This window comes from Carassius gibelio, chromosome A10 (genome assembly GCF_023724105.1).
Source record: "Carassius gibelio isolate Cgi1373 ecotype wild population from Czech Republic chromosome A10, carGib1.2-hapl.c, whole genome shotgun sequence".
NCBI classification, from domain to species: domain Eukaryota; kingdom Metazoa; phylum Chordata; class Actinopteri; order Cypriniformes; family Cyprinidae; genus Carassius; species Carassius gibelio.
Genome location: NC_068380.1, coordinates 12029959 through 12049676, shown reverse-complemented (window position 1 = coordinate 12049676; position 19718 = coordinate 12029959). Strand labels below are relative to the sequence as shown.

The window sequence follows — 19718 nt, the reverse complement described above, 5'->3', positions numbered from 1 at the left end:
ATACAGTAACAAATATTAATACAATGAAATGTTACGCTTAAAATAGTTTACACTTAAAAATTATTTCAAAATTTATCTTAAGTGTCACGTACCTTCAGAAATCATTCTAATATGCTGTTTTACTGCTCAGTTATTATTTGGGATACATTATTATGCTCCTTATTAATATCAATACTGAAAACTTAACATTTTTATGGAAACTGAAATAGGCCCTACCTCATTTTATTTTCAGGATTATTTGATGAATAAAAAGTTAAAGAACAGCATTTATTTGAAATATAAATCATTTGTGAAAAGTATAAATATCTTTACTGTCACTTAAATTAATTTAATGCAATCTTGTTAAATAAAAGTATTAATTTATATAGGCTATGTTTTTAATCTTACCCTAGACTGAATGGTAATGTATCATTTTCCACAAAAATATTGCACAGCAAAACTGTTTTTAACACTGAAAATCAGAAATGTTTCTTGAGCAGCAAATCAGCATATTAAAATGATTTCTGAAGGACCAATAAATAAAGGCACCATTAAACCATGCAGTAATGACTTATTAACATACTAATAAAAAAATATACAAAAAACACACTTTAGATCTGATCATTGAGAATGATTCACAATGCTGAGAAAATACTGAAGAGAAAATACTGATTCACTGCAACATGATAAAAATGGTAAAATAAAATTAAATATTTCATAAAATGTATACATTTTAAATAAAATAAAGTCAAATAAAAGCTAAAGTTTGAAACATAATAAAACATAATTTTTGTTGTTTGTTTGGGGTGGTAATATGATTTTAGTTGCTTGTTCGAATAAATCCTTTGTTGCTTTTTAATACAGAGATGTGGTCAGGTTCAAACCTGTGTTAACCGTATGTGCACCACAGTGTAACATACTTAGATATTTGCTTACTGCAAGGGCACCAGTGTCATTTTTCATTTTGGAAAGAGTGGTAAAGATGAGTTTTCTTTATGTCCAGTCTGTAACACCATGGCAAACTCAGGCTGAACAAATTCTCAGCACACCGTGTATCTTGTGTCAAGTGTTGTGTGAGAGCATGGCCACTAATGCTGGCAGTTCACACATCCAGAACAAGCACACGCATTCATAGCTTTGGGATTCCCGCTGCTGACAGTGAATGAGAGGGGGCATAAGACTTTGGCTCAAAGCCAACAGCTCTTCTCGTATGGCAGGAAGTCCCAGTGGAAAGGAAAATGGGGTGGAGGCAACACTGACAGCCACACCGGTGCACACCTGAGACCAACGGACAGAAACTTCCACACGATGAGAACAACCTACAAGCCCTGACAGGTCTGGAGAGAGGAAATGAGTGTGTTCATAAGACCTCAAGCCATATTTTGGACCTTAAGAGACCTTGTTTGGGAAAGAGGGATAATTTTGAGTGTCGGGGTTCTGTCATTCTCTCATTCTTCCACTCTCTTATTCTCTAGATTTATTTGTTTTACACCTGCTTCAACAAGCAGAATCTCATAAACAAAGTGCTCCTTCAAGAAATGAAGGGAGAGGGAAAAAAGGACAGGGAGTTGAAAGACTTGAGCTTTTGCTTTGGGCAATGAAAGGACAGGAATGTCACATGCAAACAGAAGAGAGAGAGAGACAAACTACAAAAGCAAAGACTGAAAGAAAGCTCTTTAGAAGAATAGCTTTCAGGCTATTCATTCATTTCTTTTTTCATTAATGTATCTCTCTTATTTTTAAAGTCAAATTAAAAGTACTGGCTAACCAGTACTGCTGGATAAAGTCAAGGGTGATCTGATGAACAAGGCAAAATAAAAGCACAAATTAGTTTATTGCATAAGGTTCATTTAGCAATGAAAGATAGACAAAATAAAACATAAAACATAAAATACAAAATAAAAGGTAATGTTATTTTTTTCTACATTGTTCCATTCTTTTAATCTGTCTTTACAAGTTTAACTGAACTGTCAATGCCTCCCATGAATGTACACTGGTTTGTAGTTTTGGATGAAGTAAAGCTAGATTTACCTCAGTGCTGGATGATTTCTATATGATTGGAAGGCTATAACTCTGATCTCTTCATTAAGGTATTTTTTGTGTGTATGTGTGCTAGTAACACTCTTTTACCACAGAGACACAATAGAGCTATTTATGAGGCACACACACGCCATCGGCCAAACCCCTACAGATCAATACCCCATTACCACATCAGTTCCAGACACTATTTAGGCTCAATTCAGAGTGAGACTTACTGCTGACCAACCTGTCCTTTGAAAACCATCTCTATCTCACACACAAATACCACCAGTATATGGCCAAAACAACTCACAGTCATATCCATATACACTGTAGTTCTCACATTCTCCCCCTCAGCAGGCTGTCATGTCCCACAGAAGGTGTCTCATCAATGTGCGTCAGCAGTGAACCCACTTAACTGACTGCTTATGAGAAGGCTGCTCTTTCTGCCAAAATCCTGCAATTTGTATTTGTACAGAAGTTTGTACTGATATGATCATATCTAAGTATTTTATATACAACAGAAAGACAACTGTATGTTACCTTTAAAATCACAAAGTTCCCTTCCCAGTCCACACAAACCATTTGTGGAAACTAATTCACGAACGTTATTAATTTAAATATTGCTAGTACGAATGCCCTGTCTATGAGAACATTAACATATGACTTACATATTAAGCACCATACAGTATAGAGTTGAGATGGCATAAAATAAAACACAGTTACTCAAATGTGATTTTTTTTAATAGAGATTGTAGAGGCAGAATTACAACTGATTGTTGTGATAGATAGAACTAAGCATTGTTTGCATAACAGTATTATATAATGTTTTGTTTCTAAACAACAGATCCTCTCAAAGGAGCATATAATAAGAAAACAAAAAAGGCCCCAAAACAGAGCCTTGAGGTACCCCACAGGCGATAATTAGTCACAACCTACTATTTCTATTTTTAACAGCACTACGGCAAACTGTTGTTCTTAAATGTACTAAAGTAATAATTGTGACTTTACTTTTGGTTCAACAACCTTGATTAACATTATAAGTGAACCTCAAGGTGGAAAACAAATTAAATTCTACAGCAGAATATGTAGAATTAGTTCCTGTTCTAGTGAAGTTGAACACAAAAATTTAAGCCAAGATTCAGAGATTACATCTGTGATATTTTTTTATGTCACATTGCCTGGAGAACTTGCATCATCAAGCTTACAAAAAGATAACATGCGTCTCACCACAAAGAGTTTAATCTTTCTCAAATGGGACCACGGTGCCCGAGGCAGCAGACTTGTGTGATTTCATATTATTGTAATCCTCTGACCCTGCTGTATGTAAAAGCCATGGTGAAGCTTCACAGCCTGTGCATTTGGAGCTGGTATCACAGAAAAAGCTTTTGCTGAAAGCAAGAGGCTGCTTTTATCCACACAATCTCTCCAAGCGGAAGAGGCTCAACAAAACCTGCACCTGCATGCCACACGGCAAGAATGAAGACACTCAGGTCTCTGCTTAAAAGAAAACTAATTTGGAAAGTAAAATAGACCAGCATGCCACAGCAGTCGCTCCTTTCAGACCGAGATCAGATCTTTTCCAGGTCAGTGGAGGATATTGAGAGCGCCAATCTTTTCTTCCTGATGACCCTTGCTGAAGGGGAGTCTCTTTTGTGTTTTGACTAAAAGGATGTTAGTCACAGACAGATATGGGGACAACTGTGATTAAGTAGCATTAAAGGGGCAGTTCACCTAAAAATGTCAATTGTGTCATCATTTACAATGAACACTTTTTAATACAATGAAAGTCAATGAAGCCCAGGCCTGTCAAGTTTGAAACCAACTACAAAAAACCTACTAAACTATAGTAAATGTATTCTTCTGAAGCCATACAAACTTTTCTGGTGAGATCTTCTTTTGTGCTCTCCAGAAGTAAGAAAGTAATACAGGTGTGGAATAACATGAAGGTTAATGATGACAGAATTTCACTTTTGGGTGAATTGCTCTTTTAAGAACGGAGTGTCTCTTTTCTTTGATGCTATCAGACTAACGAAAATTTAGCTGAGTGCAAAGGTTCACGTGGTTAATTCCCAACAACCCCCCTTCTCTTTCCTATTCTCCCTATCTTTCTTTCTTCAACATTATTCTTGTCAATTGTCTCACTAAAGTCATTTAGTGAATGAGTAATATGTGGTTTGCCTGCAGCTGTATGGCCTGTCTCAACAGGCTTGAGGTTTAAAGATCGTTGAAGATTGAAGTGGTCTGAAATTTGTCAGATCAAGTCTTTTGTTTTGATTCATAAATTTAAATGGTTAAACGGTTACGGATTTTCCTTAATAAATAGTTGACTCTCCTAGATTATTGATCTAGGTGTTAACAATCCATTCACCACTTCCTGAGCTAACTTCCTCACACAGAGATCACCTTTCTAGAGATAAAACACACATACAGTACATATGCTGCCTATATCCACACTTGTACAGCCACTTTGTTTTTCTTTTGGCTATGCAAAAATCACTTCCTTATGGAAAGGGACTTCTGAAACAGTACATTTGTGCATGTGTCCTCCTGCCTTTGGGTTAGAAATGTAATTTTTCTGGTTCTACAGGATTTAGACAAGAAGAGATACCTCTTGCATCTATTATGAAAAGGCATGACATATACAAACGTCAGCCAAACTCATTCACACACCCTTACTGTATGCATGTTCCTATACTTGGGGATACCACACTATTTTCAATAATGTTGTATTACTCACCTGCCTTTAATAGAAGCTAAATGTGAAAAGGATAGAAAAAGCTGTCCACACACACAGACAAAGAATTTGTCGAACAAAGCCACAAATGTATGTTTCTAAATCATTTTTTTTTCCTTTACCCCCTCCTCATCACCTCCTGTGGGTCTACATTTAAACAATCAATCAAGAGCTAATATTGAAAGAGGAGGACATGCTGAATGAATGGAGGACACGCTGCATTGAGAAACACACATTAGCAATGGGCAATGTCTGTCAGGTCTCGCACATACACATCTAACATGAGGATTAGAATATCTCGTATAATACAGACTGTTCCTGATGGGTTTATAGAGGGCACAACATCCCATATAATCCATAATGGTTATGCAGTTTTTGTTTAATCCATGTCATCTGGTTTCTAGTTTATATGTATTCATGAGCTGTCAGTGAGAACAATGACTGTGTGTGTTTGATTTCTGCTTGAAAAATTGCATGAAACTACTTTAGAGTATCGGTAACAAGTTTAGAGATAAATGCCTTTAAAAAAATATTTCCTAACCTCTTTGAAATGTTTAAAATGCAGGTGCTACAGAAACCAGTCAATGCTCTGATCTCCATATTCACCATCACCATCCATTGTCTGTACAAACACACAGCCTTAATGTCTATTTCTATCTTGCTGAAAGTTGTATTGTTTGTTGCTTTACACATTTTATTAATTTAATGCATCCTTGCTGAATAGAAGTATTGATTTCTTTCAAATAAAAAAAAAAAAATCTTATACTCACTCCAAACTTTTAAATGGTAGTGCGTATATCTCTCCCTCCTTTTTTGTTTTCATTCAGACACTTTTAATGAACACAAAGCCTGGCCTTTCTCTCATTATCTCTTTCATTAGCTTCGTTAATGTATACTTTAAACATGCTGTGGCGGTGCTGTGACCCATTTAAGCCGTATTTCCTACCCCCCACACACATATAGCTTCTCTACCCCCCATTTTCACCCTGATGCCCTCTGCTCCAGTGGGGCAGAAGAAGGAAGAAATGCCCTGAGGCCCATTCTGTTACTTAGTTCCACTTAACATACATACAGTGCAAAGCAAAACAACAAGATTGCCTTTCTAAGCCTTCACATAGACAAACACATTTCTATACAAATACAGCATCTTATTAGACCAATAAAGTGTTTAAAGTACAAGCATACTGACACACACTCATGTTTGAACACACAAACAGCAACTATTGCAAGGTCTGTAATTCCCAAAGAATTTCCTGTATTTTACATATTAATGTACTTTTTACATTTCAAATGCCCAGTATTTGAGGAACAATCATGTCTGCTACTTACTGACCCAAAACACAAAAGCCACTGGCCTTTGAAATCAATCTGACTGTGTGCCAGCAGCCCGTTTTAAAGGAAGGAGTGTTTTTTTTAGTCTAATCCATACTGTAGATTAAACAGCATATGATGGGAACAAAACAGACGCAAGTGATAAAATCCAGATATAAACTCTTAAAGGAGACATGTAGCCTCTGTCCAGTGTGATCCTGAGAGGAAAGTCAGTGAAATGATGGTACAGGAATTGTGTGGTTCATTGTTTGCTCCTAGACTGAAGTATGCAAGAGTCTTTGTTTGACCCATCTGAGTTCCTCCACAACACACACTATGGTAATTCATTCATAAAGCCACTAGACTGCTGAGAGACCTCAGGCAACTGAGGAATCTAGCACCCCGTGTGCCATCTCTGTCTGACTGGAAACAGCTGAGATCCACATCAGTAACCCTCTGACCTCAGACAGACCGGTATCAATATTAGTGGCCCACTGCATCTAGGTATTTCTTTCAGGTCTGATTGTACAGTATGTCATCTTGATCTTATTTACATTTCACTTTGCTGTATTCTTTCCTCTTTCCTAAGAAGCTCAGCTCAGCTGCTTTTTCAGTCATCTAATCACAATGAATCACATTCCACAGAACTGTAGACCACACACACACACACACACACACACAAAAACACTTGCATTTGTGGTTCTTCATAGGAGTAATGGTTTTTATACTGTACAAACTGTATTTTCTATCACCCTACACCTAAACCTACCCCTTAAAGAAAACTACTGACAATTTTTTTTTTTTTGATTTCATAAAACACCATTTTGTATGTTCTGTAAGCCTTTTGTTTTATGGGGACACAGGAAGTGTCCTCATAAACCATTTTAACATTGTAGTTCCCATGTTATTAAACACATTTATATCCTAATAAACCATATGTATATATATATTTTAAAAAAACACTATCCTGGAGCAGCTCTGGTGGTTTACAATAAAATTTTTAAACAAGACACATTATTCATGAGGTAACACAGCAGAACTTAACAAGGCTGCAAAACATTTCAGACACTCTTATAGACAAAACTCAAGTTGACAGATCTGTACATACAATACTTTCACAACCAAAGCATGCTGTCATTCAAGTTTTCTACTTAAAAAACATGTTAATACAGAATATCATTTATGACAGAACTGCAAAAATAGACAGCAAACTTGGACGATTTACTCTGTCCAGTGGGAATATTCACATGCACACACAAAGGCAGCATGTGAGAGAGAATATACACTGATGGATCCTCCTCCTTGGCTTCCAAACATTTCTGTCTGGATGAAGGATTTTTACGACCACATAACCATTTGTTTTTGAGACCTCTCAAAACAAACCCAACATACACACTTAGACACACACAGCATATTGATTGTCCAACAAAGGCGCACAAGACAGACTTTCAAAGACTCCATGGCAAGTAAACCTTATTAACCAAGCAGTGTGGCATTTATCACTGTCAGCAGTCCACTCAAGCACAGTCCCAGGGGACCCAGTGAAAGTCAAACAGACATAAATCTCCAACTGCAAAGACATCTCTGAAAGAAAGTAAAATAGCATGAAAACAGTAGATAGTGTGGCATACCTCAGAGGTAAATCCTAGGTCCGTTGCTGTTCCTCCATAAAGTATCCAAACATTAGTGGTTTGAATGTGTACTTCATGTGTATTTTATACAGGTAATGTCTCCTCCAAGTACTGGCTGTAATCCTGTATGCCCCTGTGTCTCATGTCTTTTAGAACTACACAGCACACTCACTCCAACCATGTGAGGATGAGTCTGTCCACTGAGAGTGCAGAAAGGGGTGTGTGCACTCTCTCTCACTCTCTTTCTCACCCATTTGCACAACCCTCCCTGTTCCTTCATTTGCTTCTCCTCCCCCTCTCCTTCTCACCTCCCCCCTCACTCTTCCCCCTCTTTTTCTCTCTCTCATTTCACCTCCTTTGGATCAACAGTATTTCTCAGCACGCAGCCTGGGTCTTTGCCCCTAAGCTTTTAGACACCCCGTTTCCTTTTAAATTACTTGCCTGTGAGCCCCTAAGATAACATACTTGTGTAAACAAGAACCAAACAAGCACATACATACATAATACCGCAGCATATAAAAAAAAAGAAGAAGGTTTTTCACTTTATAGTAAAAATACAATAAAATGCATTATGTAGCCTACATTCATCAAGTTGTGGTAAAATTAAATAAAATAAAAAATACAATTTACACATTATGTTGTGGTATTATGTGAAAATAAAATAGAATAATAAGTAAAATTAATAAAGCATATGTCAAAGGTTTTTCTTATATTGGCTCATTAAAACATATAATCAAATTTATGGGCTAGATTAAAAATAACTACACTTTAAAAGTTTTTTTTATTTTTCTGTAATAATGCTTGGGAAAATTTTGTTGAAAAAAAAAAAGATGCCAATATTCTCGTGTCACATAATATGCAGCCCAGATTTTGCAAACAGAATCATTTCAATGTTGCACTGAACAATCAACACTAAGATATATAATCTACTGAACAAATGTAACTTCACCTTAAAACCTCATTTTTATTTGATTTAAACCATGGCAAGCTGTTGGGAGCCACTGCCACACAATTAACTAGTGGTCGATAATTAACTAGTGCTTACAAACCTACTGAATAGAAACGATAGGTGTACTGTATGTATGCATGTGGATTCCTTGATTGTTTCCTCTACAGGCTGTTACAAAACCAACACATTCATGCTGTTATGCCAGAGAACAAAAAGAGTTCAAAGTTAGGACACTATTGAAAATGCGTATTAAACTTACAAACTAGTTTATTATATAGATTTACACATAAACAAACACTTCATAGACATGTACAAGCAGATATGACAAGTAAACAGTGACAAACACAGAGGTGTCAGTCTGGTTGTAATTCTGGTAAAAGTTTCCCTGGGTCAGGCTTAAGATGAGGGCGGCTGTGTGGCCAGGATTCTTACGATTGGGAGGGACAGATTTAGAGCATTTCACACAGATCAGTAAGTAAGACCACATGCATATATATATATATATATACAGTACAGACCAAAAGTTTGGACACACCTTTTCTCATTCAAAGAGTTTTCTTTATTTTCATGACTATGAAAATTGTAGATTCACACTGAAGGCATCAAGGGCTATTTGACCAAGAAGGAGAGTGATGGGGTGCTGCGCCAGATGACCTGGCCTCCACAGTCACCGGACCTGAACCCAATCGAGATGGTTTAGGGGTGAGCTGGACCGCAGACAGAAGGCAAAAGGGCCAACAAGTGCTAAGCATCTCTCGGGGAACTCCTTCAAGACTGTTGGAAGACCATTTCAGGTGATTACCTCTTGAAGCTCATCAAGAGAATGCCAAGAGTGTGCAAAGCAGAAATCAAAGCAAAAGGTGGCTACTTTAAAGAACCTAGAATATGACATATTTCAGTTTTTTCACACTTTTTTGTTATGTATATAATTCCATATATAATTCCACATGTGTTAATTCATAGTTTTGATGCCTTCAGTGTGATTCTACAATTTTCATAGTCATGAAAATAAAGAAAACTCTTTGAATGAGAAGGTTTATTTCTTTTAATTTTGATGATTATAACTGACAACAAAGGAAAATCCCAAATTCTGTATCTCAAAAAATTAGAATATTACTTTAAACCAAAACAAAGAAAGGATTTTTAGAAATATTGGCCAACTGAAAAGCATGAACATGAAAAGTATGAGCATGTATAGCACTCAATACTTAGTTGGGGCTCCTTTTGCCTGAATTACTGAAGCAATGCGGCGTGGCATGGAGTCGATCAGTCCGTGGCACTGCTCAGGTGTTATGAGAGCCCAGGTTGCTCTGATAGTGGCATTCAGCTCTTGCTCATACTGTGCAAGGTATGAATGGTCGACTTTTGGACAACTGTCAAGTCAGCAGTCTTCCCCATGATTGTGTAGCCTACAGAACTAGACGAAGAGACAATTTAAATGCCTTTCCATTTATTTTGAGTTAATTAGCTGATTAGAGTGTGGCACCAGGTTTCTTCAATATTGAACCTTCTCACAATATTCTAATTTTCTGAAATACTGAATTTGGGATTTTCCTTAGTTTTCAGTTATAATCGTCAAAATTAAAAGAAATAAACATTTGAAATATATTAGTCTGTGTGTAATGAATTAATATAATATACAAGTTTAACTTTTTGAATGGAATTAGTGAAATAAATAAACTTTTTTTTTTGATGATATTCTAATTAGATGACCAGCACCTGTATATATAAAGAAAAGAAAATCATAGAAAATATTAATTTCTGTGTGGCTGAGCAGTCATTTCTGATTAGTGAACCATTCGTTTGAATTTGATCTTTTCATTTGAATTTTGAATCACTTCACAAAACTGGTCTGGAACTGGTTTGTGCAATGCACTGATCTGTTTCTTGAAACACTGACTCTATGATCACAAGTGAATAATGTAGAATAATGTAGAATAATCCAGTCCCCATTTATTGAAAATTCATGAAAGAGATTTGTATATGATAATGGACATTACAATGTACACAAGTTTTAAGAGATTTCAAAGGAACATGCATCATTGCAAGACACCCGATTCTCCTGAAATGCATCTTACAACTACTTCTGTACTTCAGCAACCATGAGAGCCGAACATGTCCGTGCAAGGAGAAGGGCGTGGAGAATTAGATGATGTCCCTAACTGCTTTCATCACCAACTAGACTTCCCCTCAGAACAAAGCCGACACACCTTCACTCCTCGGGGTGTTTGTGACATTTAAGCAACAAACAGGCTCTAAGAAATCACAATGACGTTTGTATCTGACACACAGTAAGTGGATAGAATTTAAGTTCGGTGACGATTTACCCACAAGCACAAGTTCTTCTCTAAGCACAAGTTATTTTGCTAATCCACTAGCTGAATATCACTCACTGCTGACTGGCTGACTGTCACAGTAAGGTGATTTGATTAAAGAAGCCATGAACATGTTTAGACAAACACACACAATAGTGAGTCAAGGTATGAGATGCTCCACCTGTATGATGTTTTCCAGTATCTCGCACATTGTCAGATAGATCACACATCTATTATTCTCTGTCCCTTTCGCACACACTCACATTCTCAGGCTACGTTTACATGACAACAATGTAGTCAATTTTTTTTAAGTTTCACGTATACACGACATCATTTTAAAAACTATTTGCATTTACAAAATTCCACGAAAATGGCAAAAACACTGAATTACGTACGCCAGGCAAGTAGTTGACGCTGTCACCTTGTTAGTAAAGCAGTTAGTTAGGAGAGCAAACATCCTTGAGGGGCACCAGTGCTGATGGTGTCTCTGTTTGACATGAATTTCCCCAGTCTCACTAGCTGTTGCCTGTCTGTCAGAAAACTGGTGATCCACTGACAGATAGAGCTAGGGAAAGAAAGCTGGGTTAATTTGGTCTGGAGGAGTGTTGGGATGATTTTATTGAAAGCCGAAATGAAGTCCACAAACAGCGTCCTCACATAGGTCCCTGGTTTGTATAGATGTTGTGTGAAATAATTGTAACGATTGGACACAGGAAGTGAGAGATCCAGGGCCGAGCCGAAAGGGGAGGAATCCAGGGTGGAGCAGGTGGAACTGGAGCTGTGCGGTCGAGAGAGAAGCCCCCCTGGGTGTCGGCCATCTTGTGCAATGGCTCTGGGCTGGCGGCCATCTTGTGCAATGGCACTGGGATTGCGGCCTCCTTGTGCTGTGGAGCTGGGCTGGCAGCCATCTTGCGCAGTGGCGCTGGGCTGACGACCATAGTGTGCAGTGGTGCTGGGCTGGCGGCCATCTTGTGCAGTGGTGCTGGGCTGGCGACCACCTTGTGCAGTGGCGCTGGGCTGGCAGTCCTCCGATTCTGACTGACCAGGGCACCCCGTTCATGTCCCGGATGATGGCAGACCTCAGCAAGCTCTTAAAGGTCTAACAGCTCCGCACCTTGGCGTACCACCACAGGACAGATGGGCTCATCGAGCGGTTTAACCAGACCCTAAAACAGATGTTGCTCTGATTGGCGGCGGAAGATAAGCTGGACTGGGACAAGATGCTACCCTACATGCTCTTCGGTGTCCGAGAGGTACCTCAGGCCTCCACTGGCTTCACACCATTCGAGTTCCTCTTCGGCCGACAACCCTGTGGTCTGCTTGACCATATACTGGTTCTGGTCCCCACAGCCGCCTGCAAATTCCTGGCCACCTGGCAGGGGCCGTTCACTGTCACAGAAAAGGTCGGCCCCGTTACCTACCATGTGCGGCAGCTGGGAAAGAGGACCAGCTCAACCACGTCAATCTCCTGAAGTGCTGGGTCGGAACTGGGCCCCAGCTTTCTTCTTATACCAACTCAACTCCCATGGATGTTGATATGGATCCTTAACTTTAGGCCACCCAGAAGTTGGAGCTGCAACACCTGGTCAGTCAGTTTCCTGATGTGTTCTCCCCCAGCCTGGGTGGACCCACGTCTTGAAGTATGACGTCCGCACACCACCTGGGACCATCGTCCGGCAGCGGCCTTACCGTGTCCCGAAGGCTCGGTGATACGCCATCGAGAAAGAGGTACAGGAGATGCTGAGGTTAGGGGTCATTGAACAATCACGCAGCCCATGGTCAAGCCCCATCATCATGGTTCCAAAGCCCGACGGCACCCTCTGCTTCTGTAATGACTTCCACCGCCTTAATGAAGTCTCAGAGTTTGACAGATACCCAATGCTCCATGTCGACGAGTTGTTGGACCGCTTAGGAAGGGCCCAGGTTCATCTCGACCCTCTACCTCACCAAGGGCTACTGGCAGGTCCCCTTTATGGAACAGGCCAAACCGAAGACGGCCTTCTCTACCCCAAGCAGTCACTGGTAGTACCGGGCCCTTCCACTGTGGCCTACATGTGGCCCCGGCCACCTTCAAACAACTGATGGATGTCCTCTACGGCCGCACCAAGCATATGCGGCAGCCTACCTTGATGATGTCGTCATTTTTTTCCGAGACTTTGGAGGACCATCTGGAACAGCTGCGGAGGGTGCTGTTGGAACTACGTCGGGCTGGCCTGACCGCCAACCCCCGGAAGTGTCACCTGGCCCTCGCCGAAGCTAAGTACCTGGGGTACCAGGTGGGTCGCGGCCTAATAAGACCACAAGAAAAGAAAGTGGCAGCAATCCTCTCCATGGCCTACCTTCGAAACTCAGGTACGGCCTTTTTGGGGTTGGCGGGGGACTACTACCGCTGTTTCATCCCTAACTTCTCCTCCTTAGCTTCTCCCCTGACAGACCTGACCAGGAAGTGGCAGCCGGAGAAAGGGTCCCATGGATCCCGAAACAGAGGCAGCGTTCTACCGGATAAAAACAGCCCTCACGACGGAGCCGGTGCTCCCCGACTTCAACCACTCCTTCCTGCTGCAGATGGACGCATACGACACCGGGTTGGGAGCTGTTCAATCGCACTACTCAGTGCAGGGGGGGGGGGGGGGGGTTGACACGTGTCCCGCGCTCTCATCAAAGATGCCCTGGAAACCGAGCAGTCACACCTGCACCTGCTCGTCACGGGTTGAGCGGCCACACCTGCGCCCCATCAACCTCTGGTTACATAAACCCAGCAAACGAATGCAGAGGTGAGAAATGTCTCCACAAGACTCTAAACCCTTGTTCTATTGTTTCTGCAGAGAGCAGTGTGTTAAATATTATGTATTTGTTTGTGTATAGACAGGTAGATAAATAGACAGATGATAAATAGATATTAACTTACAGATACAGATTTAAATAAAAACATTTATTATAAATTATACATCATAATGTTTATTTTTATTATAATATCTTATGAATTATTATATTTATTTTGGTTTTGTATTATATTGGTATTAACAATATTAATATTCCATTTCATCTTCTTTATTTTTTTCTTTTTAAGTACTTCTGTAATTTAAATCTGGTCACCAGATGTGGTCTTAGACTTTTGAACCCACTGTATATGCTGTGGCAAGTCATGTAAAAACATTTGTGTGTCCATATCTAGACCTTATTCTAAATCTAGTTCCTCTTTCACCTAGCCTAGGCCTATCTTTTCTGTAAGCGACATACCCGCTGACATTATCAGCTCTCTTATCTCTAATTGACTCTGCAGTGTGAAAGTGAGGTCACACTTAAATATAGGACATATATACTTTATCAAGCACCTTAGCATGAGCCAACTCCTTCATAATCCAAACACATTCACAAATACGTGCTGAAACAGTACACAAAGGCTGCCAGTGAGCATTATTATCAAAGACTACACAGTTTCTGGCTAAGGGGTCTCAACTAAACTGCCCGCAGACCCTCCAAACCTGTCAGTGTCCTCTTCACAATTACACAGACCACACACAAGGGTAGATCATACCTTCATTTGTGCGATAAACTCTGTCCTATTGCTCTGCCCACAGCAAGGTTTGCATGGTCAGCCTGCAGCTATACAGAGGCCACCTGCATAAACAAATGAATAAATCATCTCAAGAACACCTGTGACCAACACAGAGCGGCTAGTAGAGTCTAAATCACAGCATGAATTCTAAAAATAGAAACAACTTATTAAAAGAGTTTATCATCACGAGAACATGAGACATGACAGGAAGATGTGTCATTTGGCATTTCCCCTTTTATTTATGGGTATGACACTGTTATATTACACAATATTGGTCTGTAACTATTTCATTTTCAGTGGCCATTGAAAAGGGAACCTGAAAAAAATTTTTGTTTCCTTATTAGACCGTAAGGATGAGAATATATATTCTGATGCTTTTTAAACAGCATTTAAGAAAATTTCTTGTACTACCCAGTTGAATTTAATACACAATACCATTTTTTAATGTTTTGAAAGAAGTTTATGCTTACCAAAGCTGCATTTATTTGATAAAAAAATACAGTAAAAACTGTAATATTGTGAGATATTATTACAATGTAAAATAACTTTCAGCGGCCATTACTCTAGTCTTCACTGTCACATGATCCTTCAGATATTCTGATATGCTGATTTTCTGCTCAAGAAAATCATTCAGAAAACATTTCTTTCAGAAAACATTAGTGGTTATTAAGCACAATTCACCTTTGTCTTCAATTTCAAGCATTAAAGCACAAGTGTTTTGGTCAAAATATTTCAAAACCATGAGCAGCAAAGCATAGAAATTCAGGTTTAATTCTGTCAAAATCTAGAAACAGAAAACATGTTAACATGAAAACATGTAAACGAATAATGTACAACCCTTACATTACTGCAAGATGTGGCTTTATAGTTACAGTGATTTCTCATGAATTACACAAGCTCCAGTTAAGCCTATAAAGCTGATGGGCCTCTTCTAACCAGACATGCTAAACCAAGTAGCAGCAACACTGCTACATTATTACATCTGACAGTAAGCTGAAAATGTGGGCCAAGTCTATTGAGAGCAGGAAACCATTGGTTTCATGGGTCTTCCTTCTCTGGGAGATGTATTATGAATGGGATGAGTGTGACAACCAACAAAGGGATGGAGGGAATGTGTGTTTAGATGTGTAAGAAGAAAAACAAAGACTGTGGAGGATGAAAAATGAAATTCAGGGAGAGGAGAGACAGAGAGGTGGATAATGGAGAAGAAGGGCAGGGAGGGCAGGCAGAGGGAAAAAGACAACAAAAAAGAAGGAGAGAGAGGTGTGGAGGTTACCCTGGCCACACTCATTAGGCTGGATGCCCAGACGGAGTCCAAGTGCTGAGACTCTCTCCAATTTACATCAAAGCCCCTGGGACACAAGTCCAGGCACCAAATCGAGTCAAACGTTCAAGTGATGCAGAAAAATAGAGGTCTGCTCAGCTGCGGTTGAGAAAAAATGAATTGAGAAAACACACATGCCAAGATGGGCTTGTGGGATTTGACCAAACAACATCACAGAGAAATTTCTGTTCTAAAATTGAAATATGCAAATCTAAACAAAACGAATATTAGGGGAAGGAACAGGGCCGGGTTGACTTTGTTTGAGGTCTTCAGTGTGACGTCTGTTAATCTGTGGGAAATGTGTGTACAGTACACTCACTGTCTGCTTGATGTAGGAGTCTTGTAATTTGCACACTGACATCTTACTGCCTGACGGATGGATTATGGAATTTTCTATGTAATATTCTGTAATTAGAGGGTTCTGTACACTGTAAGTAAAAAAAAAAAATCTATGTAGAAAAAATGTTATGGAAAAAATTTACAGTACTTTTCCGTTAAGTTTACGGACATTTCTTTCAAGCCTAAAACACAACACAATGCAATGTGTAATACAAAACAAATCAATACGGAAAATTCATTCATGTTAACTTGCAACATGTTAAATTTCAAAATATTTTAGGACTTTTTAATATGTATAGGAACAAATATGTTACTTTTAAATAATAGTTACACACAATCAGTAGTTACAATAGTAAAAAGTGGCAAAGGCATTTATAATATATATATATATATATATATATATATATATATATATATATATATAAAACATTCAGCATATTGAATGATTTCTGACTGGAATAATGGCTGCTTAAAATTCAGTTTGCATCACAGGCATAAATAATATTTAAAAATATATTCAAATAGAAAACAGCTATTATAAATAATATTTAACGTTATTATGTTTTTACTGCATTTTCAACCAAAAAAATCACTTCTATTTTTAATACCCCCAAAAAACTGAAGTCTCAATAATTAAGAAGTTTGATTTTCTGAGCAATATGATGTCATATTTAATGATGTCAATTTATAGCCTTACACCCACAACCCCTATCTATAGTTGCTTTTGCAGATTTATCTGAGTCTAGCCTGCAAAGATTGTACATTTAACCAAGCATCTTTCTCATCGGCTTTCATCATTGTCACTGGGACACAGCACAATAGCTCTGCTCTAGTTTCATGCCCATACAACACAAAACACAATTACAAGTGCTCAGAGCTATAGAGCATGTAAATCAAAAGCGATGTGGCAGTGCTAGTGCAGTCTGCCCCTGGCTTCTCTCACTTCCTTTTCTCTGCTGTCCTCACTCTCTCTCTCTTTTATTCCATACTGTGAATCTCTTATTTCCAGGTCAGGCAGAAAGGAAGTGATCTGTCTCTATTTCCTCTCATATAGTTTTGTTTGTCTCAGTAAAGTAGTTAACTGGATATGAAATGTGTGTTAAATTCTCACTTGCACATACATACTCGCACGCACACTTTTCAGGGTTCTTGATCTTTAAACTAAATTCCAAAATTTGAATTGAATTTGAATTGAGGAAACAAACACAATGTTCATTTGAATTTAAGGAAGCGGAATTCAAATGTAGATTTTTTTTTTTTTTTTTTTTTTTTTTTTTGTGGAATGAATTACCAATAAAAATCATACACACAACCAACATTTCCATTGGAACCAAAGGTTTGGATCTCTGCTGTGAGCTGCCAGTTTCAGAGCAAAACACATAACTGTGACATTTCATTCATTCACTGATGGGCTTCACTCAGCAGCGCATGCTGGTACTTACTTTTCAGAAAGCGTCCAAAGTTAAATTTTGCTGATTTTACGTTTGAAAATGATGAAAATTCATATAAAAATAAACAAGCATAACAAAAGAAAAAAAAAATGTAAATGTAAATATTAGCATTGTATTAAATAATTAATTTTTATTAAATACTTTTTATTTTAAAATAGAATATTATTATCACACTTTATTATTTTGTTTAAAAAAATGAAGTGAAGTAATACTATTATTAATATGATTAATTATTGTATTTTATAGTTATATTTAATGAGTTATACTATACAAACCAAATCTCCAGGTGATCTCTTGGAAAAAAACAAACAACAACCTTATGTGCAGCCCTGTTAAACAGTTATAGGAGAATAAACTAAGCACAGAACAAATATGCATAATTAGTCCAAATTAATAGTGCAAGATTTTCTTAATTTATGTATTTATTTATTTATTTGTCTAATTGGTTTTCACAACACTTATAACACTCAAATATGATTCAATTAGTGAAATACTGTACGTCAGAGCTGCGTTCTGAAAACTGTCTGTAATAACAAACACAGATAAACACTCTCACAGGCACACAAACCCACATAATACAAGGCGGCTGAAATCCCATCAGAACTACTCCGAGTTGAAGAGATGCTTAAGCATCATTTAGATGAGGACAGCAGAAAAGGGGCAGAGATGGAGAGAAATGGGGATTAAAACATCAGAAGGTAAAAATCCCCCCCCAGAGTGCTGTCCTGTTCCACAGGAAAGAAAAAAAAGGGAAAAAAGAGAAAAGATTAATCCCTGCTTTAAATAGACAGCCTGCACTTTTCCCACCCACAGAGAGCTACACACACACACACACACACACAAAAACAGTAGCTGAGCAAGCAAATGTAAAATGTTTGTCCTAAAGATATCTTAAGGTACTGATCTAGGCTCAGACTTCAATAAACAAAGCCAGAATGACAGTTTTTATAGACCAACGACAGCATTATTCTGAGCCCTGAGTTTACCAAAACACGTTTATTTTTAGATCATGGTGGAAACTTTACTTTGAAGACCTATACCACAGAATATTTCTACTTTGTCTTATTTCATTTTATATTTCATACTTGTTATTTTATTTTGTTATTTCACTACATTTTATTCAAAATTTCATAAAACATTTTAAAACAATTAAATACTAATTATAATCATTAGTATCATAATTATACATACTAAAATAATAAATAAAACATTTAAATGTAAGCCTATCCCAAACATTGCACTCAACTTTTAATGTTTTAAGAAATCAATAAAGATATTTCAAACATCTTTACAGTGTTTTGTTATTTTTATCTGATTTCCTTTCCTTTTTGAATTGTTTTATTTTTACATTTAATTTTATATTTACTAAAATTTTTATATTTATTAATTAATTTTATTTCATTACATATTTTATGCTAATAAAAAGTTTATGCTAATTTACATTATATATATATATATATATATATATATATATATATCAGGGAAATGAACTAGACCAGACTCAACAATCATCTATGCCCTTAGCTCTGATGATTTTCGGTTTTACTATCCTTGTGGGGACATTTGTTCTCTACAAAGATAGCAGATCCTGACCACCACACACAGAGAGCTATAAAAAAGCAACTCCCCTACTTTAACAGCAGACATGGCTGAAAGGTCAGCTGATGACACTTCAAGAGACATGAATATCTTCGAATAACTAGTGATACAGTTAGCACAAATCCGGTGAAATAACCTCTGCCCCTAGATGTCTCACCTGAGTATACTGGGGAATAATTCATAATCGGTCATAAGACCTCATGCACAAATAAATTCACAGACAGACAGTCTGCAAGGGCATATGAGGACAAATCCAAAAAAGAGGTCTATCAGCTGTATCATGCAGTTAAAAAGAGCTGCGTTTGCATGCTTCATTAGGATGCTGAGTTATCAGAGATGCAGACCACACACACACACACACACACACACACGGCTTTGTCCAATGCACTCTTGAAAATCTCACCCACTCTCCCGTTTGCCTCCAGGTGTTCATTTCTTTCTCAGTAAGCCCCCCATTCCAATTAATGACTCTAATTGCATCCCCTGTCTAACGAGCTCAGAGAAA

General features: G+C 38.1%; 1 protein-coding gene across 2 annotated transcripts in view; it reads right to left on the bottom strand.

Moving 5' to 3' along the window:
- Positions 1-14549, bottom strand: part of LOC128021188 (rho guanine nucleotide exchange factor TIAM1) — a 52011-nt gene extending 37462 nt beyond the window's left edge. Inside the window, exon 1 of one of the 2 annotated variants that reach the window (XM_052608207.1) lies at positions 14480-14549. The gene's annotated coding sequence lies outside the window, so the exon portion shown is untranslated. Of the gene's footprint in view, positions 1-7677; positions 7902-14479 lie in introns of those variants that run through there. The other variant, XM_052608206.1, reaches the window with a different exon arrangement.
- Positions 14550-19718: the final 5169 nt, after the last annotated feature.